Below are 26,431 nucleotides of genomic sequence, written 5' to 3' on the forward strand. Positions count from 1 at the left end.
TAGCTTAAGTGGCCATAGAGTAATCATCAGTCGAAATTTTGGGGGACGCGAATTTCGGCCAGTTTGGACAAAAATCGGCCTAAAAGCTATCTTTTAAGCTAGTGAAATCTTTTTTCTTGAATTTTTCAAGAAAATTGGACTGCTTTTCAGTGTCGCAGAGTGCATTCAAAGAAAACTTATCAAATAGATTTGAATACTTACCTATTTAATAAGTTTATCACAACAATTAGGCTATAAGCAACTGACAGTATCCTGGCTGGTATTTGATCATACGCCACTTACAGTGAATGTGCGGCTATCATGCCATAGATGGTCATTCAAGACACTCTGTACGCGCTGCGTAGGTTTTGACCGGCCGATTTGGCCATAAAACACATTGGGCCAAAAAAATTCCAAACAATGTTATTTGTCAAAATTTTGTTTGCAATGCATAAATTATAATGTGAGCGTGCAATATTTTTCATGGTATAAGAGGACATTTTTACTCTCGCGCGAGTGCGAGTGCTTTAAAATTAATGTACATAGTCATATGCTAGTCAGGATATAAATGAAAGCAGAGTAACTCAAATGCCTACGACCATACCATGTTGAAAGCACCGGTTCTCGTCCGATCACCAATGTTAAGCAACATTGGGCCTGGTTAGTACTTAGGTGGGAGACCGCCTGGGAACACCAGGTGTTGTAGGTTTTTATCTAAAGCAAAAGTAATACTTTTGCTTTTATACGCTAAGAGTTATTGCTGTTTAATAAAATTCGGTGATGTCAAAAAGTTAAGCCTAATCTACTGTGGTGCAAAAACAGAAATTTTTAAAATTTTTTGTTTTTTCGTTTAAGTTTCATTTTTTTATCTTGCTTCATAAATTCGAGCTCAGCAAAATTCCGACGAGCACAAAACGACATTTGTAGCTTAAGTGTACGTGGAGTAATCATCAGTTGAAATTTTGGGGGACGCGAATTTCGACCAGTTTGGACGAAAATCGGCCTAAAAGCTAACTTTTAAGTTAGTGCAATTTTTTTTCTTGAATTTTTCAAGAACATTGAACTGCCTTTCGCTGTCGCTGAGTGCATTCAAAGAAAACTTATCAAATAGATTTGAATACTTACCTATTTAATAAGTTTGTCACAACAATTAGGCTATAAGCAACTGACAGTATCCTGGCTGGTATTTGATCATACGCCACTTACAGTGAATGTGCGGTTATCATGCCATAGATGGTCATTCAAGACACTTTGTACACGCTGCGTAGGTTTTGACCGGCCGATTCGGCCATAAAACACATTGGGCCAAAAAAGTTCCAAACAATGTCAAATTTCAAAATTTTGGTTTGCTATGCATAAATTATAACGTGAGCGTGCAATATTTTACATGGTATAAGAGCACATTTTTATTCTCGCGCGAGTGCGAGTGTTTAAAAATTAATGTACATAGACATATGCTAGTCAGGATATCAAAGAAGGCGGTGTAACTCAAATGCCTACGACCATACCACGTTGAAAGCACCGGTTCTCGTCCGATCACCGATGTTAAGCAACATTGGGCCCGGTTAGTACTTGGATGGGAGACCGCCTGAGAATACCAGGTGTTGTAGGTTTTTAATTAAAGCAAAAGTACTACTTTTACTTTCAAACGCTAAGAGTTATTGCTGTTTAAAGTTGGGTGATGTCAAAAAGTTGAGCCTAATCGAGCGTGGTGCAAAACTTTTCAATGGGTAAAATTTTGGTCAAAACAATACAAAACCGATAATTTTTTTTGCAGTATCAATTTTGTGTACAATCACCTGCTGATAGACCAAAAATAATGGAGATAAAATTTCGGGGGGTCTCTGAGTTATAGCATTTTGAATTTCGGTGATGCCAAAAAGTTAAGCCCAATCGAGCCTGATGAATTGCGCGAACGGCCATAACCTGCCCAAAAAAAGTAAAATTTCCAAATTTTATTATTCGAATCATTAGATCGTAATCAAATCTTGGGGACTGAGAAAATGAAATGATTTTGTCGGTCCAACACAAAGTTATAAAATTTTAAAATCTCGGTGATGCCATAAAATTAAGCTTAATCGAGTGTCGTGCAAAACATGAAATTTTCAAAAAAAATTTTTTGTTTAAATTTCAGATTTTTTTCTATCTCGTTTCATAAATTTGAGCTCAGGTAAATTCCAACGAGCCCAAATTGACATTTGTAGCTTAAGTGTACGTGGAGTAATCATCAGTTGAAAATTTGGGGGGACCCGAATTTCGGCCATTTTGGACGAAAATTGGCCTAAAAGCTAACTTTTAACTTAGTGCAATTTTTTTCTTGCTTTTTTAAAGAGAATCGCGCTGCTCTCCGCTGTCGCAGAGTGCATTCAACGACCACTTATCAAACTGATTTGAATACTTACCTGTTTAATAAGTTTATCACAACAATTAGGCTAAAGGCAACTGACAGTATCCTGGCTGGTATTCGATCATATGCCACTTACAGTGAATGTGCGGCTATCATGCCATAGATGGTCATTCAAGACACTCTGTAAACGCTGCGTAGGTTTTGACCCGCCGATTTGGCCATAAAACACATTGGGCCAAAAAAATTCCAAGCAATGTCAATTTTCAAAATTTTGTTTGCAATGCATAAATTATAACGTGAGATTGCAAAACTTTACATGGTATAGGAGCATATTTTTACTATCGCTCGAGGGCGAGTGTTTTGAAAGTAGTGTTCACAGACATATGCTAGTTAGGTTTTTCAAGAACATTGAACTGCCTTTCGCTGTCGCTGAGTGCATTCAAAGAAAACTTATCAAATAGATTTGAATATTTACCTATTTAATAAGTTTGTCACAACAATTAGGCTATAAGCAACTGACAGTATCCTGGCTGGTATTTGATCATACGCCACCTACAGTGAATGTGCGGTTATCATGCCATAGATGGTCATTCAAGACACTTTGTACACGCTGCGTAGGTTTTGACCGGCCGATTCGGCCATAAAACACATTGGGCCAAAAAAGTTCCAAACAATGTCAAATTTCAAAATTTTGGTTTGCAATGCATAAATTATAACGTGAGCGTGCAATATTTTACATGGTATAAGAGCACATTTTTATTCTCGCGCGAGTGCGAGTGTTTAAAAATTAATGTACATAGACATATGCTAGTCAGGATATCAAAGAAGGCGGTGTAACTCAAATGCCTACGACCATACCATGTTGAAAGCACCGGTTCTCGTCCGATCACCGATGTTAAGCAACATTGGGCCCGGTTAGTACTTGGATGGGAGACCGCCTGGGAATACCAGGTGTTGTAGGTTTTTAATTAAAGCAAAAGTACTACTTTTACTTTCAAACGCTAAGAGTTATTGCTGTTTAAAGTTCGGTGATGTCAAAAAGTTGAGCCTAATCGAGCGTGGTGCAAAACTTTTCAATGGGTAAAATTTTGGTCAAAACAATACAAAACCGATAATTTTTTTTGCAGTATCAATTTTGTGTACAATCACCTGCTGATAGACCAAAAATAATGGAGATAAAATTTCGGGGGGTCTCTGAGTTATAGCATTTTGAATTTCGGTGATGCCAAAAAGTTAAGCCCAATCGATCCTGATGAATTGCGCGAACGGCCATAACCTGCCCAAAAAAAGTAAAATTTCCAAATTTTATTATTCGAATCATTAGATCGTAATCAAATCTTGGGGACTGAGAAAATGAAATGATTTTGTCGGTCCAACACAAAGTTATAAAATTTTAAAATCTCGGTGATGCCATAAAATTAAGCTTAATCGAGTGTCGTGCAAAACATGAAATTTTCAAAAAAAATTTTTTGTTTAAATTTCAGATTTTTTTTCTATCTCGTTTCATAAATTTGAGCTCAGGTAAATTCCAACGAGCCCAAATTGACATTTGTAGCTTAAGTGTACGTGGAGTAATCATCAGTTGAAAATTTGGGGGGACCCGAATTTCGGCCATTTTGGATGAAAATTGGCCTAAAAGCTAACTTTTAACTTAGTGCAATTTTTTTCTTGCTTTTTTAAAGAGAATCGCGCTGCTCTCCGCTGTCGCAGAGTGCATTCAACGACCACTTATCAAACTGATTTGAATACTTACCTGTTTAATAAGTTTATCACAACAATTAGGCTAAAGGCAACTGACAGTATCCTGGCTGGTATTCGATCATATGCCACTTACAGTGAATGTGCGGCTATCATGCCATAGATGGTCATTCAAGACACTCTGTAAACGCTGCGTAGGTTTTGACCCGCCGATTTGGCCATAAAACACATTGGGCCAAAAAAATTCCAAGCAATGTCAATTTTCAAAATTTTGTTTGCAATGCATAAATTATAACGTGAGATTGCAAAACTTTACATGGTATAGGAGCATATTTTTACTATCGCGCGAGGGCGAGTGTTTTGAAAGTAGTGTTCACAGACATATGCTAGTTAGGTTATAAATGAAAGATGAGTAACTTAAATGCCTACGACCATACCATGTTGAATGCACCGGTTCTTGTCCGATCACCGAAGTTAAGCAACATTGGGCCTGGTTAGCACTTGGATGGGAGACCGCCTGGGAACACCAGGTGTTGTAGGCTCTTATTTCTAAAGCAAAATTACTACTTTTACTTTTAAACGCTAAGAGTTATTGCTGTTTGAAATTCGAAGGTGTCAAAAAGTTAAGCCTAATCGAGCGTGGTGCAAAAAAATAAAACTTTCAAAACTTTTTATTTTTTTTTTTCGATTAAATTTCATTTTTATATCTTGTTTCATAAATTTGAGCTCAAGAAAAAATCCAACGAGCTCGAAACGAAATTTGTAGCTTAAGTAAACGTGGAGTAATCATCAATTGAAAATTTGGGGGCACCCGAATTTCGACCATTTTGGACGAAAATTGGTCTAAAAGCTAACTTTTAAGTTAGTGCAATTTTTTTTGCAATTTTCAAGAAATTTGGCCTGTTCTCCGCTGTCGCAGAGTGCATTCAAAGAAAACTTATCAAATCGATTTGAATACTTACCTATTTAATAAGTTTATTACAACAATTAGGCTAAAAGCACCTGACAGTATGCTGGCTGGTATTCGATCATATGCCACTTACAGTGAATGTGCGGCTATCATGCCATAGATGGTCATTCAAGACACCTGTACACGCTGCGTAGGTTTTGACCAGCCGATTTGGCCATAAAACACATTGGGTCAAAAAAAATTCCAAACAATATCAATTTTCAAAATTTTGTTTGCAATGCATAAATTATAACGTGAGCGTGCAAAATTTTACATAATATAAAAGCATATTTTAACTCTCACACGAGGGCGAGTGTTTTTAAAATTAATGTACATAAACATATGCTAGTCAGGATATAAAGGAAGGCGGAGTAACTCAAATGCCTACGACCATACCATGTTGAAAGCACCGGTTCTCGTCCGATCACCGATGTTAAGCAACATTGGGCCCGGTTAGTACTTGGATGGGAGACTGCCAGAGAACACCAAGTGTCGTAGGCTTTCATTTTAATGCAAAAGTACTACTTTTACTTTTTTCGCTATGAGTTATTGCTGTTTAAAATTCGAAGATGTCAAAAAGTTAAGCCTAATCGAGCGTGGTGCAAAAAATAAAATTTTCAAAACTTTTTGTTTGTTTTTTCGTTTAAATTTCAATTTTTTAACTTGTTTCAAAAATTTGAGCTCAGTAAAAATCCAACGAGCTCAAAATTTGTAGCTTAAGTGTACGTGGAGTAATCATCAATTGAGAATTTGGGGGACCATAATTTCGGCCATTTTGGACAAAAATCGGTCTAAAAGCTAACTTTTAAGTTAGTACAATTTTTTTCTTGCATTTTTCAAGAAACTTGGGCTGCCCTCCGCTGCTGCAGAGTGCATTCAAAGAATACTTATCAAAACATTCAAAGAATACTTATCAAGTAGGCTTTCATTTTTAAAGCAAAAGTACTACTTTTACTTTTATTCGCTAAGAGTTATTGCTGTTTAAAATTCGAAGATGTCAAAAAGTTAAGCCTAATCGAGCGTGGTGCAAAAAAAAAAATTTTCAAAACTTTTTGTTTTTTTTTCGTTTAAATTTCAATTTTTTAACTTGTTTCAAAAATTTGAGCTCAGTAAAAATCCAACGAGCTCAAAATTTGTAGCTTAAGTGTACGTGGAGTAATCATCAATTGAGAATTTGGGGGACCCGAATTTCGGCCATTTTGGACAAAAATTGGTCTAAAAGCTAACTTTTAAGTCGTGCAATTTTTTTCTTGTATTTTTCAAGAAACTTGGGCTGCCCTCCGCTGCTGCAGAGTGCATTCAAAGAATACTTATCAAATAGATTTGAATGTTTACCTATTAAATAAGTTTATTACAACAATTAGGCTAAAGGCAACTGACAGTATCCTGACTGGTATTCGATCATAAGCCACTTACAGTGACTGCGCGGCTATGATGCCATAGATGGTCATTCAAGAAACCCTGTACACGCTGCGTAGGTTTTGACCAGACGATTTGGCCATAAAACACATTGGGCCAAAAAAAATTCCAAACAATGTCAATTTTCAAAATTTTGTTTGCAATGCATAAATCATAAGGTGAGCGTGCAAAATATTTCATGGTTTAGGAGCATAATTTTACTCTCGCGCGAGTGCGAGTGTTTTAAAAGTAATGTACATAGACATATGCTAGTCAGGATGAAATTGAAGGCGGAGTAACTCAAATTCCTACGACCATACCATGTTGAAAGCACCGGTTCTCGTCCGATCACCGATGTTAAGCAACATTGGGCCCGGTTAGTACTTGGATGGGAGACTGCCAGAGAACACCAAGTGTCGCAGGCTTTCATTTTTAAAGCAAAAGTAATACTTTTAATTTTATTCGCTAAGAGTTATTGCTGTTTAAAATTCGAAGATGTCAAAAAGTTAAGCCTAATCGAGCGTGGTGCAAAAATTTTCAATGGGTCAAATTTTGGCCAAAACAACAGAAAACCGAAAATTTTTTTTTGCAGTATCAATTTTGTGTACAATCATCTGCTGATAGGCAAAAAATATTGGAGATAACATTTGGGGTCTTTGAGTTATAGCCTTTTGAATTTCGGTGATGTCAAAAAAATAAGCCCAATCGAGCCTGGTGAATTGCGCGAACGGCCATAACTTGCCAAAAAATTTTAAAATTTCCAACTTTTATTATTTGGATCATAAGATCATGATCATATCTTGGGGGACTGAAAAAATGAACCGATTTCGTCGGTCCAACACAAAGTTATAGGCTTTTGAAATCTCGGTGATGCCAAAAAGTTAAGCCTAATCGAGCGTGGTGCAAAAAATGAAATTTTCAAAATTTTTGGTTTTTTCCGTTCAAAGTTCATTTTTTTCATCTCGTTTCATAATTTTCATCTCAGGAAAATTCCAATGAGCCCAAAACGACGTTTGTAGCTTAAGTGTATGTGGAGTAATCATCAGTTAAAAATTTGGGGGGACCCGAATTTCGGCCATTTTGGACGAACATTGGCCTAAAATCTAACTTTTAACTTAGTGCAATTTTTTTTCTAGCCTTTTTTAAGAGAATTGGGCTGCCTTCCGCTGTCGCAGAGTGCATTCAAAGAAAAGTTATCAAATATATTTGAATACTTACCTATTTAATAAGTTTATCACAACAATTAGGCTAAAAGCAACTGACAGTATCCTGGCTGGTATTCAATCATATGCCACTTACAGTGAATGTGCGGCTATCATGCCATAGATGGTCATTCAAGGCACCTTGTACATGCTCCATAGGTTTTGACCAGACGATTTGGCCATAAAACACATTGGGCCAAAAAAAATTCCAAACAATGTCAATTTTCAAAATTTTGTTTGCAATGCATAAATCATAAGGTGAGCGTGCAAAATATATCATGGTTTAGGAGCATAATTTTACTCTCGCGCGAGTGCGAGTGTTTTAAAAGTAATGTACATAGACATAAGCTAGTCAGGATGAAAACGAAAGCGGAGTAATTCAAATGCCTACGACCATATCATGTTGAATGCACCGGTTCTCGTCGGATCACCGAAGTTAAGCAACTTTGGGCCTGGTTAGTACTTGGATGGGAGATCGCCTGAAAACACCAGCTGTGGTAGGCTCTTATTTAAAGCAAAATTAAAATTTTTACTTTGTACGGTAAGAGCTATTGCTGTTGAATTTCTGTGATGTCAAAATGTTAAGCCTAATCGAGCGTGGTGCAAAAAATGAAAATTTCAAAATTTTTGTTTCTTTTTTGTTTATATTCCATTTTTTTTATCTTGTATCATAAATTATAAGCTTAGGACTATTCTTACGAGCCCAAAACGACATTTGTAGCTCAAGTGTACGAGGAGTAATCATCAGTTGAAAATTTGGGGACCCGAATTTCGGCCATTTTGGACGAAAATCGGTCTAAAAACTAACTTTTCAGTTAGTGCAAATTTTCTCTTGCATTTTTCAGGAAATTTGGGCTGCCTTCTACTGTCGCAGAGTGCATTCAAAGAAAATTTATCAAATAGATTTGAATACTTACCTATTTAATAAGTTTATTACAACATTTAGGCTAAAAGCAACTGACAATATCCTGGCTGGTATCCGATCATATGCCAATTACAGTGAATGTGCGGCTATCATGCCATAGATGGTCATTGAAGACACCCTGTACACGCTGCGTAGGTTTTGACCAGCCGGTTTGGCCATAAAACACATCGGGCCAAAAAAAAATCCAAACAATGTCACTTTTCAAAACTTTGTTTGATATGCATAAATTATAACGTGAGCGTGCAAAAATTTACATGGTATAAGTGCAAATTTTTACTCTCGCATGAGGGCGAGTGTTTAAAAACTAATGTACACCGACATATGCTAGTCAGGATATAAATGAAAGCGGAGCAACTCAAATGCCTACGACCATACCATGTTGAATGCACCGGTTCTCGTCCGATCACCGAAGTTAAGCAACATTGGGCCTGGTTAGTACTTGGATGTGAGACCGCCTGGGAACACCAGGTGTTTTAGGCTTTTATTTAAAGCAAAATTATTTCTTTTACTTTTATACGCTAAGAGTTATTGCTGTTTAAATTTCGGTGATGTCAAAAAGTTAAGCCTAATCGAGCGTGGTGCAAAAATTTTCAATGGGTCAAATTTTGGCAAAAACAACAGAAAACCGAAAAATATCCTTTGCAGTATCATTTTTGTGTACAATCAGCTGCTGATAGGCCAAAAATAATGGAGATAACTATTGGGGTCTTTGAGTTATAGCCTTTTGAATTTCGGTGATGTCAAAAAGTTAAGTCCAATCGAGCCTGGTGAATTGCGCGAACGGCCATAACTTGCCCAAAAATTTCAAAATTTCCAATTTTATTATTCGGATCATAAGATCGTGGTCAAATCTCGGGGGACTGAGAAAGTGAACCGATTTCGTCGATCCAACACAAAGTTATAAGCTTTTGAAATCTCGGTGATGCCAAAAAGTTAAGCCTAATCGAGCGTGGTGCAAAAAATGAAATTTTCAAAATTTTTGGTTTTTTCGTTCAAAGTTCATTTTTTTCATCTCTTTTCAAAAATTTCAGCTCAGGAAAATTCCAACGAGCCCAAAACAACGTTTGTAGCTTAAGTGTACGTGGAGTAATCATCAGTTAAAAATTTGGGGAGACCCGAATTTCGGCCATTTTGGACGAAAATTGGCCTAAAATCTAACTTTTAAGTTAGTGCAATTTTTTTAGGAGAATTGGGCTGCCCTCCGCTGTCGCAGAGTGCATTTAAAGAAAACTTATCAAATAGATTTGAATACTTACCTATTTAATAAGTTTATCACAACAATTAGGCTAAAAGCAACTGACAGTATCCTGGCTGGTATACAATCATATGCCACTTACAGTGAATGTGCGGCTATCATGTCATAGATGGTCATCCAAGACACCCTGTACACGCTCCGTAGGTTTTGACCAGCTGATTTGGCCATAAAACACATTGGGTCAAAAAAATTCCAAACATTGTAGTTTTTCAAAATTTTTTTGAAATGCATAAATTATAACGTGAGCGTGTAAACTTTTACATGGTATAAGAGCAAACTTTTACTCTCGCGCGAGGGCGAGTGTTTAAAAACTAATGTACACAGACATATGCTAGTCAGGATATAAATGAAAGCGGAGTAACTCAAATGCCTACGACCTTACCATGTTGAATGCACCGGTTCTCGTCCGATCACCGAAGTTAAGCTACTTTGGGCCTGGTTAGTACTTGGATGGGAGACAGCCTGGGAACACCAGGTATTGTAAATTTTTGTTTAAAGCAAATTAAAACTTTTACTTTTACACGCTAAAAGTTATTGCTGTTTAAAGTTTGGCGATATCAAAAAGTTAAGCCTAATCGAGCGTGGTGCAAAAATTTTCAATGGGTCAAATTTTGGCGAAAAAACGAAAACCGAAAAATTTCTTTTGCAGTATCAATTTTGTGTACAATCAGCTGCTGATAGGCCAAAAATAATGGAGATAACTTTTGGGGTCTTTGAGTTATAGCCTTTTGAATTTCGGTGATGTCAAAAAGTTAAGTCCTATTGAGCCTGGTGAATTGCGCGAACGGCCATAACTTGCCCAAAAATTTTAAAATTTTCAAATTTTATTATTTGGATCATAAAATCACGGTCAAATCTTGGGGGACTGAGAAAATGAACCAATTTCGTCAGTCCAACACAAAGTTATAGGCTTTTGAAATCTCAGTGATGCCAAAAAGTTAAGCCTAATCGAGCGTGGTGCAAAAAATGAAATTTTCAAAATTTTTGTTTTTTTTTCTTTCAAAGTTCATTTTTTTCATCTTGTTTCAAAAATTTCAGCTCAGGAAAATTCCAACGAGCACAAAACGACGTTTGTAGCTTAAGTGTACGTGGAGTAAAGTAATCATCAGTTAAAAATTTGGGGGGACCCGAATTTCGGCCATTTTGGACGAAAATTGGCCTCAAATCTAACTTTTAAGTTAGTGCAATTTTTTTGCTTGCATTTTTAAGAGAATTAGGCTGCCCTCCGCTGTCGCAGATTGCATTAAAAGAAAACTTATCAAATAGATTTGAATACTTACCTTTTTCATAAGTTTATCACAACAATTAGGCTAAAAGCAACTGACAGTATCCTGGCTGGTATTCAATCATATGCCACTTACAGTGAATGTGCGGCTATCATGTCATAGATGGTCATCCAAGACACTCTGTACACGCTCCGTAGGTTTTGACCAGCCGATTTGGCCATAGAACACATTGGGTCAAAAAAATTCCAATTATTGTCAATTTTCAAAATTTTGTTTGAAATACATGAATTATAACGTGAGCTTGTAAACTTTTACATGGTATAAGAGCATATTTTTACTCTCGCGCGAGGGCGAGTGTTTTAAAAGTAATGTAGATAGACATATGCTAGTCAGGATATAAATGAAAGCGGAGTAACTCAAATGCCTACGACCATACCATGTTGAATGCACCGGTTCTCGTCCGATCACCGAAGTTAAGCAACCTTTTGGCCTGGTTAGTACTTGGATGGGAGACCGCCTGGGAACACCAGGTGTTGTAGGCTTTTATTTAAAGCAAAAGTATTTCTTTTACTTTTATACGCTAAGAGTTATTGCTGTTTAAATTCGGTGATGTCAAAAAGTTAAGCCTAATCGAGCGTGGTGCAAAAATTTTCAATGGGTCAAATTTTGGCCAAAACAACAGAAAACCGAAAAATTTCTTTTGCAGTATCAATTTTGTGTACAATCAGCTGCTGATAGGCAAAAAATAAGGGAGATAACATTTGGGGTCTTTGAGTTATAGCCTTTTGAATTTCGGTGATGTCAAAAAAATAAGCCCAATCGAGCCTGGTGAATTGCGCGAACGGCCATAACTTGCCCAAAAATTTTAAAATTTCCAATTTTTATTATTTGGATCATAAGATCATGATCAAATCTTGGGGGACTGAAAAAATGAACCGATTTCGTCGGTCCAACACAAAGTTATAAGCTTTTGAATTCTCGGTGATGCCAAAAAGTTAAGCCTAATCGAGCGTGGTGCAAAAATGAAATTTTCAAAAATTTTGTTTTTTTTTTCGTTCAAAGTTCATTTTTTTCATCTCGTTTCATAATTTTCAGCTCAGGAAAATTCCAATGAGCCCAAAACGACGTTTGTAGCTTAAGTGTACGTGGAGTAATCATCAGTTAAAAATTTGGGGGGACCCGAATTTCGGCCATTTTGGACGAACATTGGCCTAAAATCTAACTTTTAACTTAGTGCAATTTTTTTTCTAGCCTTTTTTAAGAGAATTGGGCTGCCTTCCGCTGTCGCAGAGTGCATTCAAAGAAAAGTTATCAAATATATTTTAATACTTACCTATTTAATAAGTTTATCACATCAATTAGGCTAAAAGCAACTGACAGTATCCTGGCTGGTATCTAATCATATGCCACTTACAGTGAATGTGCGGCTATCATGTCATAGATGGTCATCCAATACACCCTGTACACGCTCCGTAGGTTTTGACCAGCTGATTTGGCCATAAAACACATTGGGTCAATAAAATTCCAAACATTGTCATTTTTCAAAATTTTGTTTGAAATGCATAAATTATACTGTGAGCGTGGAATATTTTACATGGTATAAGAGCACATTTTTACTCTCGCGCGAGTGCGAGTGTTTTAAAATTAATGTTCATAGTCACATAGTCAGGATATAAATGAAAGCAGAGTAACTCAAATGCCTACGACCATACCATGTTGAATGCACCGGTTCTCGTCCGATCACCGAAGTTAAGCAACATTGGGCCTGGTTAGTACTTGAATGGGAGACCGCCTGGGAACACCAGTTGTTGTAGGTTTTTATTTAAAGCAAAAGAATTTCTTTTACTTTTATACGCTAAGAGTTATTGCTGTTTAAATTTCGGTGATGTCAAAAAGTTAAGCCTAATCGAGCGTGGTGCGAAAATTTTCAATGGGTCAACTTTTGGCCAAAACAACAGAAAACCGAAAAGTTTCTTTTGCAGTATCAATTTTGTGTACAATCAGCTGCTGATAGGCCAAAAATAATGGAGATAACTTTTGGGGTCTTTGAGTTAATAGCCTTTTGAATTTCGGTGATGTCAAAAAGTTAAGCCCAATCGAGCCTGGTGAATTGCGCGAACGGCCATAACTTGCCCAAAAATTTTAAAATTTTCAAATTTTGTTATTTGGATCATAAGATCATGCACAAATCATGGGGGACTGAGAAATTGAACCGATTTCGTCGGTCCAACACAAAGTTATATGTTTTTGAAATCTCGGTGATGCCAAAAAGTTAAGCCTAATCGAGCGTGGTGCAAAAAATGAAATTTTCAAAATTTTTGTTTTTTTTTCGTTCAAAGTTCAATTTTTCATCTTGTTTCATAAAATTCAGCTCAGGACAATTCCAACGAGCCCAAAACGACGTTTGTAGCTTAAGTGTGCGTGGAGTAATCATCAGTTGAAATTTTGGGGGGACCCGAATTTCGGATATTTTGGACGAAAATTGGCCTAAAATCTAACTTTTAAGTTACTGCAGTTTTTTTTCTTGCAGTTTTTAAGAGAATTCGGCTGCGTTCTAATGTCGCAGAGTGTATTAAAACAAAACTTATCAAATAGATTTGAATACTTACCTATTTAATAAGTTTATCACAACAATTAGGCTAAAAGCAACTGACAGTATCCTGGCTGGTATCCAATCATATGCCACTTACAGTGAATGTGCGGCTATCATGTCATAGATGGTCATCCAAGACACCCTGTACACGCTCCATAGGTTTTGACCAGCTGATTTGGCCATAAAACACATTGGGTCAAAAAAATTCCAAACATTGTCAATTTTCAAAATTTTGTTTGAAATGCATAAATTATAACGTGAGCGTGTAAACTTTTACATGGTATAAGAGCATATTATTACTCTCGCGCGAGGGCGAGTGTTTTAAAAGTAATGTACATAGACTTATGCTAGTCAGGATATAAATGAAAGCGGAGTAACTCAAATGCCTACGACCATACCATGTTGAATGCACCGGTTCTCGTCCGATCACCGAAGTTAAGCAACATTGGGCCTGGTTAGTATTTGGATGGGAGACCGCCTGGGAACACCAGTTGTTGTAGGCTTCTATTTAAAGCAAAAGAATTTCTTTTACTTTTATACGCTAAGAGTTATTGCTGTTTAAATTTCGGAGATGTCAAAAAGTTAAGCCTAATCGAGCGTGGTGCAAAAATTTTCAATGGGTCAAATTTTGGCCAAAACAACAGAAAACCGAAAAGTTTCTTTTGCAGTATCAATTTTGTGTATAATCAGCTGGTGATAGGCCAAAAATAATGGAGATAACTTTTGGGGTCTTTGAGTTATAGTCTCTTGATTTTCGGTGATGTCAAAAAGTTAAGCCTAATCGAGCGTGGTGTGGTGCAAAAAATGAAACTTTCAAAATTTTTGTTTTTTTTTCGTTCAAAGTTCATTTTTTTCATCTTATTTCATAAATTTCAGATCAGGAAAATTCCAACGAGCCCAAAACGACGTTTGTAGCCTAAGTGTACGTGGAGTAATCATCAGTTGAAAATTTGGGGGGACCCGAATTTCGGCCATTTTGGACGAAAATTGGCCTAAAATCTAACTTTTTTCTTGCATTTTGTAAGAGAATTGGGCTGCGTTCCGCTGTCGCAGAGTGCATTCAAAGAAAACTTATCAAATAGATTTGAATACTTACCTATTTAATAAGTTTATCACAACAATTAGGCTAAAAGCAACTGACAGTATCCTGGCTGGTATCCAATCATATGCCACTTACAGTGAATGTGCGGCTATCATGTCATAGATGGTCATCCAAGACACCCTGTACACGCTCCGTAGGTTTTGACCAGCTGATTTGGCCATAAAACACATTGGGTCAAAAAAATTCCAAACATTGTCAATTTTCAAAATTTTGTTTGAAATGCATAAATTATAACGTGAGCGTGTAAACTTTTACATGGTATAAGAGCATTTTTTACTCTCGCGCGAGGGCGAGTGTTTTAAAAGTAATGTACATAGACATATGCTAGTCAGGATATAAATGAAAGCGGAGTAACTCAAATGCCTACGACAATACCATGTTGAATGCATCGGTTCTCGTTCGATCACCGAAGTTAAGCAACATTAGGCCTGGTTAGTACTTGGATGGGAGACCGCCTGGGAACACCAGTTGTTGTAGGCTTTTATTTAAAGCAAAAAAATTTCTTTTACTTTTATACGCTAAGAGTTATTGCTGTTTAAATTTCGGTGATGTCAAAAAGTTAAGCCTAATCGAGCGTGGTGCAAAAATTTTCAATGGGTCAAATTTTGGCCAAAACAACAGAAAACCAAAAAGTTTCTTTTGCAGTATCAATTTTGTGTACAATCAGCTGCTGATAGGCCAAAAATAAAGGAGATAACTTTCGGGGTGTTTGAGTTATAGTCTTTTGAGTTTCGGTGATGTCAAAAAGTTAAGCCTAATCGAGCGTGGTGTGGTGCAAAAAAGGAAATTTTCAAAATTTTTGTTTTTTTTTCGTTCAAAGTTCAATTTTTTCATCTCGTTTCATAAATTTCAGCTCACGACAATTCCAACGAGCCCAAAACGACGTTTGTAGCTTAAGTGTACGTGGAGTAATCATCAGTTTAAACTTTGGGGGGACCCGAATTTCGGCCATTTTGGACGAAAATTGGCCTAAAATCTAACTTTTAAGTTAGGGCAATTTTTTTCTTGCATTTTTTAAGACAATTGTACGACGTTTGTAGCTTAAGTGTACTTGGAGTAATCATCAGTTGAAATTTTGGGGGGACCCGAATTTCGGCCATTTTGGACGAAAATTGGCCTAAAATCTAACTTTTAACTTAGTGCAATTTTTTTCTTGCTTTTTTAAAGAGAATTGGGCTGCCCTCCGCTGTCGCCGAGTGCATTCAAAGAAAACTTATCAAATAGATTTGAATACTTACCTATTTAATAAGTTTATCACAACAATTAGGCTAAAAGCAACTGACAGTATCCTGGCTGGTATTCAATCATATGCCACTTACAGTCAATGTGCGGCTATCATGTCATAGATGGTCATCCAAGACACCCTGTACACGCTCCGTAGGTTTTGACCAGCTGATTTGGCCATAAAACACATTGGGTCAAAAAAATTCCAAACATTGTCAATTTTCAAAATTTTGTTTGAAATGCATAAATTATAACGTGAGCGTGTAAACTTTTACATGGTATAAGAGCATTTTTTACTCTCGCGCGAGGGCGAGTGTTTTAAAAGTAATGTACATAGACATATGCTAGTCAGGATATAAATGAAAGCGGAGTAACTCAAATGCCTACGACAATACCATGTTGAATGCATCGGTTCTCGTTCGATCACCGAAGTTAAGCAACATTAGGCCTGGTTAGTACTTGGATGGGAGACCGCCTGGGAACACCAGGTGTTTTAGGCTTTTATTTAAAGCAAAATTATTTCTTTTACTTTTATACGCTAAGAGTTATTGCTGTTTAAATTTCGGTGATGTCAAAAAGTTAAGCCTAATCGAGCGTGGTGCAAAAATATTCAATGGGTCAAACTTTGGTCAAAACAACAGAAAACCGAAAATTTTTTTTTGCAGTATCAATTTTGTGTACAATCAGCTGCTGATAGGCCAAAAATAATGGAGATAACTTTTGAGGTCTTTGGGTTATAGCCTTTTGAATTTCGCTTTGTCAAAAAGTTAAGCCCAATCGAGCCTGGTGAATTGCGCGAACGGCCATAACTTGCCCAAAAATTTTAAAATTTTCAAATTTTGTTATTTGGATCATAAGATCATGCACAAATCATGGGGGACTGAGAAATTGAACCGATTTCGTCGGTCCAACACAAAGTTATATGTTTTTGAAATCTCGGTGATGCCAAAAAGTTAAGCCTAATCGAGCATGGTGCAAAAAATGAAATTTTCAAAATTTTTGTTTTTTTTTTCGTTCAAAGTTCAATTTTTCATCTTGTTTCATAAAATTCAGCTCAGGACAATTCCAACGAGCCCAAAACGACGTTTGTAGCTTAAGTGTGCGTGGAGTAATCATCAGTTGAAATTTTGGGGGGACCCGAATTTCGGATATTTTGGACGAAAATTGGCCTAAAATCTAACTTTTAAGTTACTGCAATTTTTTTTCTTGCATTTTTTAAGAGAATTCGGCTGCGTTCTAATGTCGCAGAGTGTATTAAAACAAAACTTATCAAATAGATTTGAATACTTACCTATTTAATAAGTTTATCACAACAATTAGGCTAAAAGCAACTGACAGTATCCTGGCTGGTATCCAATCATATGCCACTTACAGTGAATGTGCGGCTATCATGTCATAGATGGTCATCCAAGACACCCTGTACACGCTCCATAGGTTTTGACCAGCTGATTTGGCCATAAAACACATTGGGTCAAAAAAATTCCAAACATTGTCAATTTTCAAAATTTTGTTTGAAATGCATAAATTATAACGTGAGCGTGTAAACTTTTACATGGTATAAGAGCATATTATTACTCTCGCGCGAGGGCGAGTGTTTTAAAAGTAATGTACATAGACTTATGCTAGTCAGGATATAAATGAAAGCGGAGTAACTCAAATGCCTACGACCATACCATGTTGAATGCACCGGTTCTCGTCCGATCACCGAAGTTAAGCAACATTGGGCCTGGTTAGTATTTGGATGGGAGACCGCCTGGGAACACCAGTTGTTGTAGGCTTCTATTTAAAGCAAAAGAATTTCTTTTACTTTTATACGCTAAGAGTTATTGCTGTTTAAATTTCGGAGATGTCAAAAAGTTAAGCCTAATCGAGCGTGGTGCAAAAATTTTCAATGGGTCAAATTTTGGCCAAAACAACAGAAAACCGAAAAGTTTCTTTTGCAGTATCAATTTTGTGTATAATCAGCTGGTGATAGGCCAAAAATAATGGAGATAACTTTTGGGGTCTTTGAGTTATAGTCTTTTGATTTTCGGTGATGTCAAAAAGTTAAGCCTAATCGAGCGTGGTGTGGTGCAAAAAATGAAACTTTCAAAATTTTTGTTTTTTTTTTCGTTCAAAGTTCATTTTTTTCATCTTGTTTCATAAATTTCAGCTCAGGAAAATTCCAACGAGCCCAAAACGACGTTTGTAGCCTAAGTGTACGTGGAGTAATCATCAGTTGAAAATTTGGGGGGACCCGAATTTCGGCCATTTTGGACGAAAATTGGCCTAAAATCTAACTTTTAAGTTAGTGCAACTTTTTTCTTGCATTTTGTAAGAGAATTGGGCTGCGTTCCGCTGTCGCAGAGTGCATTCAAAGAAAACTTATCAAATAGATTTGAATACTTACCTATTTAATAAGTTTATCACAACAATTAGGCTAAAAGCAACTGACAGTATCCTGGCTGGTATCCAATCATATGCCACTTACAGTGAATGTGCGGCTATCATGTCATAGATGGTCATCCAAGACACCCTGTACACGCTCCGTAGGTTTTGACCAGCTGATTTGGCCATAAAACACATTGGGTCAAAAAAATTCCAAACATTGTCAATTTTCAAAATTTTGTTTGAAATGCATAAATTATAACGTGAGCGTGTAAACTTTTACATGGTATAAGAGCATTTTTTACTCTCGCGCGAGGGCGAGTGTTTTAAAAGTAATGTACATAGACATATGCTAGTCAGGATATAAATGAAAGCGGAGTAACTCAAATGCCTACGACAATACCATGTTGAATGCATCGGTTCTCGTTCGATCACCGAAGTTAAGCAACATTAGGCCTGGTTAGTACTTGGATGGGAGACCGCCTGGGAACACCAGTTGTTGTAGGCTTTTATTTAAAGCAAAAAAATTTCTTTTACTTTTATACGCTAAGAGTTATTGCTGTTTCAATTTCGGTGATGTCAAAAAGTTAAGCCTAATCGAGCGTGGTGCAAAAATTTTCAATGGGTCAAATTTTGGCCAAAACAACAGAAAACGAAAAAGTTTCTTTTGCAGTATCAATTTTGTGTACAATCAGCTGCTGATAGGCCAAAAATAAAGGAGATAACTTTCGGGGTGTTTGAGTTATAGTCTTTTGAGTTTCGGTGATGTCAAAAAGTTAAGCCTAATCGAGCGTGGTGTGGTGCAAAAAAGGAAATTTTCAAAATTTTTGTTTTTTTTTTCGTTCAAAGTTCAATTTTTTCATCTCGTTTCATAAATTTCAGCTCACGACAATTCCAACGAGCCCAAAACGACGTTTGTAGCTTAAGTGTACGTGGAGTAATCATCAGTTGAAACTTTGGGGGGACCCGAATTTCGGCCATTTTGGACGAAAATTGGCCTAAAATCTAACTTTTAAGTTAGTGCAACTTTTTTCTTGCATTTTTAAAGAAAATTGGGCTGCCCTTCGCTGTCGCAGAGTGCATTCAAAGAAAACTTATCAAATAGATTTGAATACTTACCTATTTAATAAGTTTATCACAACAATTAGGCCAAAAGCAACTGACAGTATCCTGGCTGGTATTCAGTCATATGCCACTAACAGTGAATGTGCGGCTATCATGTCATAGATGGTCATCCAAGACACCCTGTACACGCTCCGTAGCTTTTGACCAGCTGATTTGGCCATAAAACACATTGGGTCAAAAAAATTCCAAACATTGTCAATTTTCAAAATTTTGTTTGAAATGCATAAATTATAACGTGAGCGTGTAAACTTTTACATGGTATAAGAGCATATTATTACTCTCGCGCGAGGGCGAGTGTTTTAAAAGTAATGTACATAGACTTATGCTAGTCAGGATATAAATAAAAGCGGAGTAACTCAAATGCCTACGACCATACCATGTTGAATGCATCGGTTCTCGTTCGATCACCGAAGTTAAGCAACATTAGGCCTGGTTAGTACTTGGATGGGAGACCGCCTGGGAACACCAGTTGTTGTAGGCTTCTATTTAAAGCAAAAGAATTTCTTTTACTTTTATACGCTAAGAGTTATTGCTGTTTAAATTTCGGTGATGTCAAAAAGTTAAGCCTAATCGAGCGTGGTGCAAAAATTTTCAATGGGTCAAATTTTGGCCAAAACAACAGAAAACCAAAAAGTTTCTTTTGCAGTATCAATTTTGTGTACAATCAGCTGCTGATAGGCCAAAAATAAAGGAGATAACTTTCGGGGTGTTTGAGTTATAGTCTTTTGAGTTTCGGTGATGTCAAAAAGTTAAGCCTAATCGAGCGTGGTGTGGTGCAAAAAAGGAAATTTTCAAAATTTTTGTTTTTTTTTTCGTTCAAAGTTCAATTTTTTCATCTCGTTTCATAAATTTCAGCTCACGACAATTCCAACGAGCCCAAAACGACGTTTGTAGCTTAAGTGTACGTGGAGTAATCATCAGTTGAAACTTTGGGGGGACCCGAATTTCGGCCATTTTGGACGAAAATTGGCCTAAAATCTAACTTTTAAGTTAGTGCAACTTTTTTCTTGCATTTTTAAAGAGAATTGGGCTGCCCTTCGCTGTCGCAGAGTGCATTCAAAGAAAACTTATCAAATAGATTTGAATACTTACCTATTTAATAAGTTTATCACAACAATTAGGCCAAAAGCAACTGACAGTATCCTGGCTGGTATTCAGTCATATGCCACTAACAGTGAATGTGCGGCTATCATGTCATAGATGGTCATCCAAGACACCCTGTACACGCTCCGTAGCTTTTGACCAGCTGATTTGGCCATAAAACACATTGGGTCAAAAAAATTCCAAACATTGTCAATTTTCAAAATTTTGTTTGAAATGCATAAATTATAACGTGAGCGTGTAAACTTTTACATGGTATAAGAGCATATTATTACTCTCGCGCGAGGGCGAGTGTTTTAAAAGTAATGTACATAGACTTATGCTAGTCAGGATATAAATGAAAGCGGAGTAACTCAAATGCCTACGATCATACCATGTTGAATGCATCGGTTCTCGTTCGATCACCGAAGTTAAGCAACATTAGGCCTGGTTAGTACTTGGATGGGAGACCGCCTGGGAACACCAGTTGTTGTAGGCTTCTTTTTAAAGCAAAAGAATTTCTTTTACTTTTATACGCTAAGAGTTATTGCTGTTTAAATTTCGGAGATGACAAAAAGTTAAGCCTAATCGAGCGTGGTGCAAAAATATTCAATGGGTGAAATTTTGGCCAAAACAACAGAAAACCGAAAAGTTTCTTTTGCAGTATCAATTTTGTGTACAATCAGCTGCTGATAGGCCGAAAATAATGGAGATAAATTTTGGGGTCTTTGAGTTATAGTCTTTTGATTTTCGGTGATGTCAAAAAGTTAAGCCTAATCGAGCGTGGTGTGGTGCAAAAAATGAAACTTTCAAAATTTTTGTTTTTTTTTTCGTTCAAAGTTCATTTTTTTTCATCTCGTTTCATAAATTTCAGCTCAGGAAAATTCCAACGAGCCCAAAACGACGTTTGTAGCTTAAGTGTACGTGGAGTAATCATCAGTTGAAAATTTGGGGGGACCCGAATTTCGGCCATTTTGGACAAAAATTGGCCTAAAATCTAACTTTTAAGTTAGTGCAACTTTTTTCTTGCATTTTGTAAGAGAATTGGGCTGCGTTCCGCTGTCGCAGAGTGCATTCAAAGAAAACTTATCAAATAGATTTGAATACTTACCTATTTAATAAGTTTATCACAACAATTAGGCTAAAAGCAACTGACAGTATCCTGGCTGGTATCCAATCATATGCCACTTACAGTGAATGTGCGGCTATCATGTCATAGATGGTCATCCAAGACACCCTGTACATGCTCCGTAGGTTTTGACCAGCTGATTTGGCCATAAAACACATTGGGTCAAAAAAATTCCAAACATTGTCAATTTTCAAAATTTTGTTTGAAATGCATAAATTATAACGTGAGCGTGTAAACTTTTACATGGTATAAGAGCATTTTTTACTCTCGCGCGAGGGCGAGTGTTTTAAAAGTAATGTACATAGACATATGCTAGTCAGGATATAATTGAAAGCGGAGTAACTCAAATGCTTACGACAATACCATGTTGAATGCATCGGTTCTCGTTCGATCACCGAAGTTAAGCAACATTAGGCCTGGTTAGTACTTGGATGGGAGACCGCCTGGGAACATCAGTTGTTGTAGGCTTTTATTTAAAGCAAAAAAATTTCTTTTACTTTTATACGCTAAGAGTTATTGCTGTTTAAATTTCGGTGATGTCAAAAAGTTAAGCCTAATCGAGCGTGGTGCAAAAATTTTCAATGGGTCAAATTTTAGCCAAAACAACAGAAAACCGAAAAGTTTCTTTTGCAGTATCAATTTTGTGTACAATCAGCTGCTGATAGGCCAAAAATAAAGGAGATAACTTTCGGGGTCTTTGAGTTATAATCTTTTGAATTTCGGTGATGTCAAAAAGTTAAGCCTAATCGAGCGTGGTGTGGTGCAAAAAAGGAAACTTTCAAAATTTTTGTTTTTGTTTCATTCAAAGTTCAATTTTTTCATCTCGCTTCATAAATTTCAGCTCACGACAATTCCAACGAGCCCAAAACGACGTTTGTAGCTTAAGTGTACGTGGAGTAATCATCAGTTGAAAACTTGGGGTACCCGAATTTCGGCCATTTTGGACGAAAATTGGCCTAAAAGCTATCTTTTAACTTAGTGCAATTTTTTTTCTTGCATTTTTAAAGAGAATTGGGCTGCCCTACGTTGTCGCAGAGTGCATTCAAACAAAACTTATCAAATAGATTTGAATACTTACCTATTTAATAAGTTTATCACAACAATTAGGCTAAAAGCAACTGACAGTATCCTGGCTGGTATTCAATCATATGCCACTTACAGTGAATGTGCGGCTATCATGTCATAGATAGTCATCTAAGACACCCTGTACACGCTCCGTAGGTTTTGACCAGCTGATTTGGCCATAAAACACATTGGGTCAAAAAAATTCCAAACATTGTCAATTTTCAAAATTTTGTTTGAAATGCATAAATTATAACGTGAGCGTGTAAACTTCTACATGGTATAAGAGCATATTTTTACTCTCGCGCGAGGGCGAGTGTTTTAAATGTATTGTACATAGACATATGCTAGTCAGGGTATAAATGAAAGCGGAGTAACTCAAATGCCTACGACCATACCATGTTGATCACCGAAGTTAGCAACATTGGGCCTGGTAAGTACTTGGATGGGAGACCGCCTGGGAACACCAGGTGTTGTAGGATTTTATTTAAAGCAAAAGTATTTCTTTTACTTTTACACCCTAAGAGTTATTGCTGTTTAAAGTTCGGTGATGTCAAAAAGTTAAGCCTAATCGAGCGTGGTGCAAAAATTTTCAATGGGTCAAATTTTGGCCAAAACAACAGAAAACCGAAAAATTTCTTTTGCAGTATCAATTTTGTGTACAATAGGCTGCTGATAGGCTAAAAATAATGGAGATAACTTTTGGGGTCTTTGAGTTATAGCCTTTTGAATTTCGGTGATGTCAAAAAGTTAAGCCCAATCGAGCCTGGTGAATTGCGCGAACGGCCATAACTTGCCCAAAAATTTTAAAATTTCCAAATTTTAGAAGTTGGATCATAAGATCATGGTCGAATCTTGGGGGACTGAGAAAATGAACCGATTTTGTCGGTCCAACACAAAGTTATAAGCTTTTGAATTCTCGGTGATGCCAAAAAGTTAAGCCTAATCGAGCGTGGTGCAAAAAATGAAACTTTCAAAATTTTTGGTTTTTTTTCCTTCAAAGTTCATTTTTTTCATCTTGTTTCAAAAATTTCAGCTCAGGAAATATCCAACGAGCCCAAAACGACGTTTGTAGCTTAAGTGTACGTGGAGTAATCATCAGTTGAAAATTTGGGGGGACCCGAATTTCGGCCATTTTGGACGAAAATTGGCCTAAAAGCTATCTTTTAACTTAGTGCAATTTTTTTTCTTGCATTTTTTAAGAGAATTGGGCTGCCCTCCGCTGTCGCAGAGTGCATTCAAAGAAAACTTATCAAATAGATTTGAGTATTTACCTATTTAATAAGTTTATCATAACAATTAGGCTAAAAGCAACTGACAGTATCCTGGCTGGTATTCAATCATATGCCACTTACAGTGAATGTGCGGCTATCATGTCATAGATAGTCATCTAAGACACCCTGTACACGCTCCGTAGGTTTTGACCAGCTGATTTGGCCATAAAACACATTGGGTCAAAAAAATTCCAAACATTGTCAATTTTCAAAATTTTGTTTGAAATGCATAAATTATAACGTGAGCGTGTAAACTTCTACATGGTATAAGAGCATATTTTTACTCTCGCGCGAGGGCGAGTGTTTTAAAAGTATTGTACATAGACATATGCTAGTCAGGGTATAAATGAAAGCGGAGTAACTCAAATGCCTATGACCATACCATGTTGATCACCGAAGTTAGCAACATTGGGCCTGGTAAGTACTTGGATGGTAGACCGCCTGGGAACACCAGGTGTTGTAGGCTTTTATTTAAAGCAAAAGTATTTCTTTTACTTTTATACGCTAAGAGTTATTGCTGTTTAAAGTTCGGTGATGTCAAAAAGTTAAGCCTAATCGAGCGTGGTGCAAAAATTTTCAATGGGTCAAATTTTGGCCAAAACAACAGAAAACCGAAAAATTTCTTTTGCAGTATCAATTTTGTGTACAATAAGCTGCTGATAGGCTAAAAATAATGTAGATAACTTTTGGGGTCTTTGAGTTATAGCCTTTTGAGTTTCGGTGATGTCAAAAAGTTGAGCCCAATCGAGCCTGGTGAATTGCGCGAACGGCCCTAACTTGCCCAAACATTTTAAAATTTCCAAATTTTATTATTTGGATCATAAGATCATAGTCAAATCTTGGGGAACTGAGAAAAAGAACCGATTTCGTCGGTCCAACACAAAGTTATAAGCTTTTGAAATCTCAGTGATGCCAAAAAGTTAAGCCTAATCGAGCGTGGTGCAAAAAATGAAATTTTCAAAATTTTTGTTTTTTTTTCTTTCAAAGTTCATTTTTTTCATCTTGTTTCAAAAATTTCAGCTCAGAAAAAATTCCAACGAGCACAAAACGACGTTTGCAGCTTAAGTGTACGTGGAGTAATCATCAGTTGAAAAATTGGGGGGCCCGAGTTTCGGCCAATTTGGACGAAAAGTGGCCTAAAAGCTATCTTTTAACTTAGTTCAATTTTTTTTCTTGCTTTTTTAAAGAGAATTGGGCTGTTCTCCGTTGTCGCAGAGTGCATTCAAAGAAAACTTATCAAATAGATTTGAATCCTTACCTATTTAATAAGTTTATCACAACAATTAGGCTAAAAGCAACTGACAGTATCCTGGCTGGTATTCAGTCATATGCCACTTACAGTGAATGTGCGGCTATCATGTCATAGATAGTCATCCAAGACACCCTGTACCTCAAAAGCCTACGACCATACCATCTTGAATGCACCGGTTCTCGTCCGACCACCGAAGTTAAGCAACTTTGGGCCTGGTTAGTACTTGGATGGGAGACCGCCTGGGATCACCAGGTGTTGTAGGTTTTTATTTAAAGCAAAAGTATTTCTTTTACTTTTACACCCTAAGAGTTATTGCTGTTTAAATTTCAGTGATGTCAAAAAGTTAAGCCTAATCGAGCGTGGTGCAAAATTTTTCAATGGGTCAAATTTTGGCCAAAACAACAGAAAACCGAGAAATTTCTCTTGCAGTATCAATTTTGTGTACAATAAGCTGCTGATAGGCCAAAAATAATGGAGATAACTTTTGGGGTTTTTGAGTTATAGCCTTTTGAATTTCGGTGATGTCAAAAAGTTAAGCCCAATCGAGCCTGGTGAATTGCGCGAACGGCCATAACTTGCCCAAAAATTTTAAAATTTCCAAATTTTATTATTTGGATCATAATATCATGGTCAAATCTTGGGGGACTAAGAAAATGAACCGATTTAGTCGGTCCAACACAAAGTTATAAGCTTTTGAAGTCTCGGTGATGCCAAAAAAATAAGCCTAATCGAGCGTGGTGCAAAAAATGAAATTTTCAAAAAAAATTTTTTTTTCGTTCAAAGTTCATTTTTTCATCTCGTTTCGTAATTTTCAGCTCAGGAAAATTCCAACGAGCCCAAAACGACGTTTGTAGCTTAAGTGTACGTGGAGTAATCATCAGTTGAAAAATTGGGGGGACCCGAATTTCGGCCATTTTGGACGAAAATTGGCCTAAAATCTAACTTTTAAGTTAATGCAATATTTTTTTGCATTTTTTAGGAGAATTGGGCTGCCCTCCACTGTCGCAGAGTGCATTCAAAGAAAACTTATCAAATAAATTTGAATACTTACCTATTTAATAAGTTTATCACAACAATTAGGCTAAAAGCAACTGACAGTATCTTGGCTGGTATTCAATCATATGCCACTTACAGTGAATGTGCGGCTATCATGTCATAGATGGTCAACCAAGAAACCCTGTACACGCTCCGTAGGTTTTGACCAGCTGATTTGGCCATAAAACACATTGGGTCAAAAAAATTCC

At 36.7% G+C, this 26,431-nt stretch overlaps 18 non-coding genes and 2 pseudogenes across 18 annotated transcripts; all 20 read left to right on the forward strand.

The window, feature by feature from the left end:
* The first annotated feature begins 569 nt into the window (after window positions 1–569).
* LOC134855722 (5S ribosomal RNA) lies at window positions 570–688 on the forward strand. The gene has a single exon (XR_010164580.1). It is a non-coding gene; the product is annotated as a 5S ribosomal RNA (ribosomal RNA).
* Window positions 689–1,473: 785 nt separating this feature from the next.
* LOC134855717 (5S ribosomal RNA) lies at window positions 1,474–1,592 on the forward strand. Its single transcript, XR_010164575.1, has one exon. It is a non-coding gene; the product is annotated as a 5S ribosomal RNA (ribosomal RNA).
* A 1,578-nt stretch (window positions 1,593–3,170) lies between these two features.
* LOC134855699 (5S ribosomal RNA) lies at window positions 3,171–3,289 on the forward strand. The gene has a single exon (XR_010164558.1). It is a non-coding gene; the product is annotated as a 5S ribosomal RNA (ribosomal RNA).
* A 1,158-nt stretch (window positions 3,290–4,447) lies between these two features.
* LOC134855727 (5S ribosomal RNA) lies at window positions 4,448–4,566 on the forward strand. The gene has a single exon (XR_010164584.1). It is a non-coding gene; the product is annotated as a 5S ribosomal RNA (ribosomal RNA).
* A 789-nt stretch (window positions 4,567–5,355) lies between these two features.
* On the forward strand, window positions 5,356–5,474 carry LOC134855735 (5S ribosomal RNA). The gene has a single exon (XR_010164592.1). It is a non-coding gene; the product is annotated as a 5S ribosomal RNA (ribosomal RNA).
* Window positions 5,475–6,677: 1,203 nt separating this feature from the next.
* Window positions 6,678–6,796, forward strand: LOC134855768 (5S ribosomal RNA). Its single transcript, XR_010164623.1, has one exon. It is a non-coding gene; the product is annotated as a 5S ribosomal RNA (ribosomal RNA).
* A 1,162-nt stretch (window positions 6,797–7,958) lies between these two features.
* Window positions 7,959–8,077, forward strand: LOC134855775 (5S ribosomal RNA; annotated as a pseudogene).
* Window positions 8,078–8,859: 782 nt separating this feature from the next.
* On the forward strand, window positions 8,860–8,978 carry LOC134855729 (5S ribosomal RNA). The gene has a single exon (XR_010164586.1). It is a non-coding gene; the product is annotated as a 5S ribosomal RNA (ribosomal RNA).
* Window positions 8,979–10,121: 1,143 nt separating this feature from the next.
* LOC134855776 (5S ribosomal RNA) lies at window positions 10,122–10,240 on the forward strand (annotated as a pseudogene).
* Window positions 10,241–11,401: 1,161 nt separating this feature from the next.
* On the forward strand, window positions 11,402–11,521 carry LOC134855740 (5S ribosomal RNA). The gene has a single exon (XR_010164597.1). It is a non-coding gene; the product is annotated as a 5S ribosomal RNA (ribosomal RNA).
* Window positions 11,522–12,677: 1,156 nt separating this feature from the next.
* On the forward strand, window positions 12,678–12,796 carry LOC134855723 (5S ribosomal RNA). Its single transcript, XR_010164581.1, has one exon. It is a non-coding gene; the product is annotated as a 5S ribosomal RNA (ribosomal RNA).
* A 1,160-nt stretch (window positions 12,797–13,956) lies between these two features.
* On the forward strand, window positions 13,957–14,075 carry LOC134855718 (5S ribosomal RNA). The gene has a single exon (XR_010164576.1). It is a non-coding gene; the product is annotated as a 5S ribosomal RNA (ribosomal RNA).
* Window positions 14,076–15,035: 960 nt separating this feature from the next.
* Window positions 15,036–15,154, forward strand: LOC134855761 (5S ribosomal RNA). Its single transcript, XR_010164616.1, has one exon. It is a non-coding gene; the product is annotated as a 5S ribosomal RNA (ribosomal RNA).
* A 1,125-nt stretch (window positions 15,155–16,279) lies between these two features.
* On the forward strand, window positions 16,280–16,398 carry LOC134855759 (5S ribosomal RNA). Its single transcript, XR_010164614.1, has one exon. It is a non-coding gene; the product is annotated as a 5S ribosomal RNA (ribosomal RNA).
* A 1,159-nt stretch (window positions 16,399–17,557) lies between these two features.
* On the forward strand, window positions 17,558–17,676 carry LOC134855719 (5S ribosomal RNA). Its single transcript, XR_010164577.1, has one exon. It is a non-coding gene; the product is annotated as a 5S ribosomal RNA (ribosomal RNA).
* Window positions 17,677–18,654: 978 nt separating this feature from the next.
* On the forward strand, window positions 18,655–18,773 carry LOC134855762 (5S ribosomal RNA). The gene has a single exon (XR_010164617.1). It is a non-coding gene; the product is annotated as a 5S ribosomal RNA (ribosomal RNA).
* Window positions 18,774–19,752: 979 nt separating this feature from the next.
* On the forward strand, window positions 19,753–19,871 carry LOC134855743 (5S ribosomal RNA). Its single transcript, XR_010164599.1, has one exon. It is a non-coding gene; the product is annotated as a 5S ribosomal RNA (ribosomal RNA).
* A 979-nt stretch (window positions 19,872–20,850) lies between these two features.
* Window positions 20,851–20,969, forward strand: LOC134855750 (5S ribosomal RNA). Its single transcript, XR_010164606.1, has one exon. It is a non-coding gene; the product is annotated as a 5S ribosomal RNA (ribosomal RNA).
* Window positions 20,970–21,948: 979 nt separating this feature from the next.
* LOC134855770 (5S ribosomal RNA) lies at window positions 21,949–22,067 on the forward strand. Its single transcript, XR_010164625.1, has one exon. It is a non-coding gene; the product is annotated as a 5S ribosomal RNA (ribosomal RNA).
* A 3,265-nt stretch (window positions 22,068–25,332) lies between these two features.
* LOC134855749 (5S ribosomal RNA) lies at window positions 25,333–25,451 on the forward strand. Its single transcript, XR_010164605.1, has one exon. It is a non-coding gene; the product is annotated as a 5S ribosomal RNA (ribosomal RNA).
* Window positions 25,452–26,431: the final 980 nt, after the last annotated feature.

The sequence above is a fragment of the Symsagittifera roscoffensis genome, chromosome 10 (assembly GCF_963678635.1).
Source record: "Symsagittifera roscoffensis chromosome 10, txSymRosc1.1, whole genome shotgun sequence".
In the NCBI taxonomy this organism is placed as follows: Eukaryota; Metazoa; Xenacoelomorpha; order Acoela; family Convolutidae; genus Symsagittifera; species Symsagittifera roscoffensis.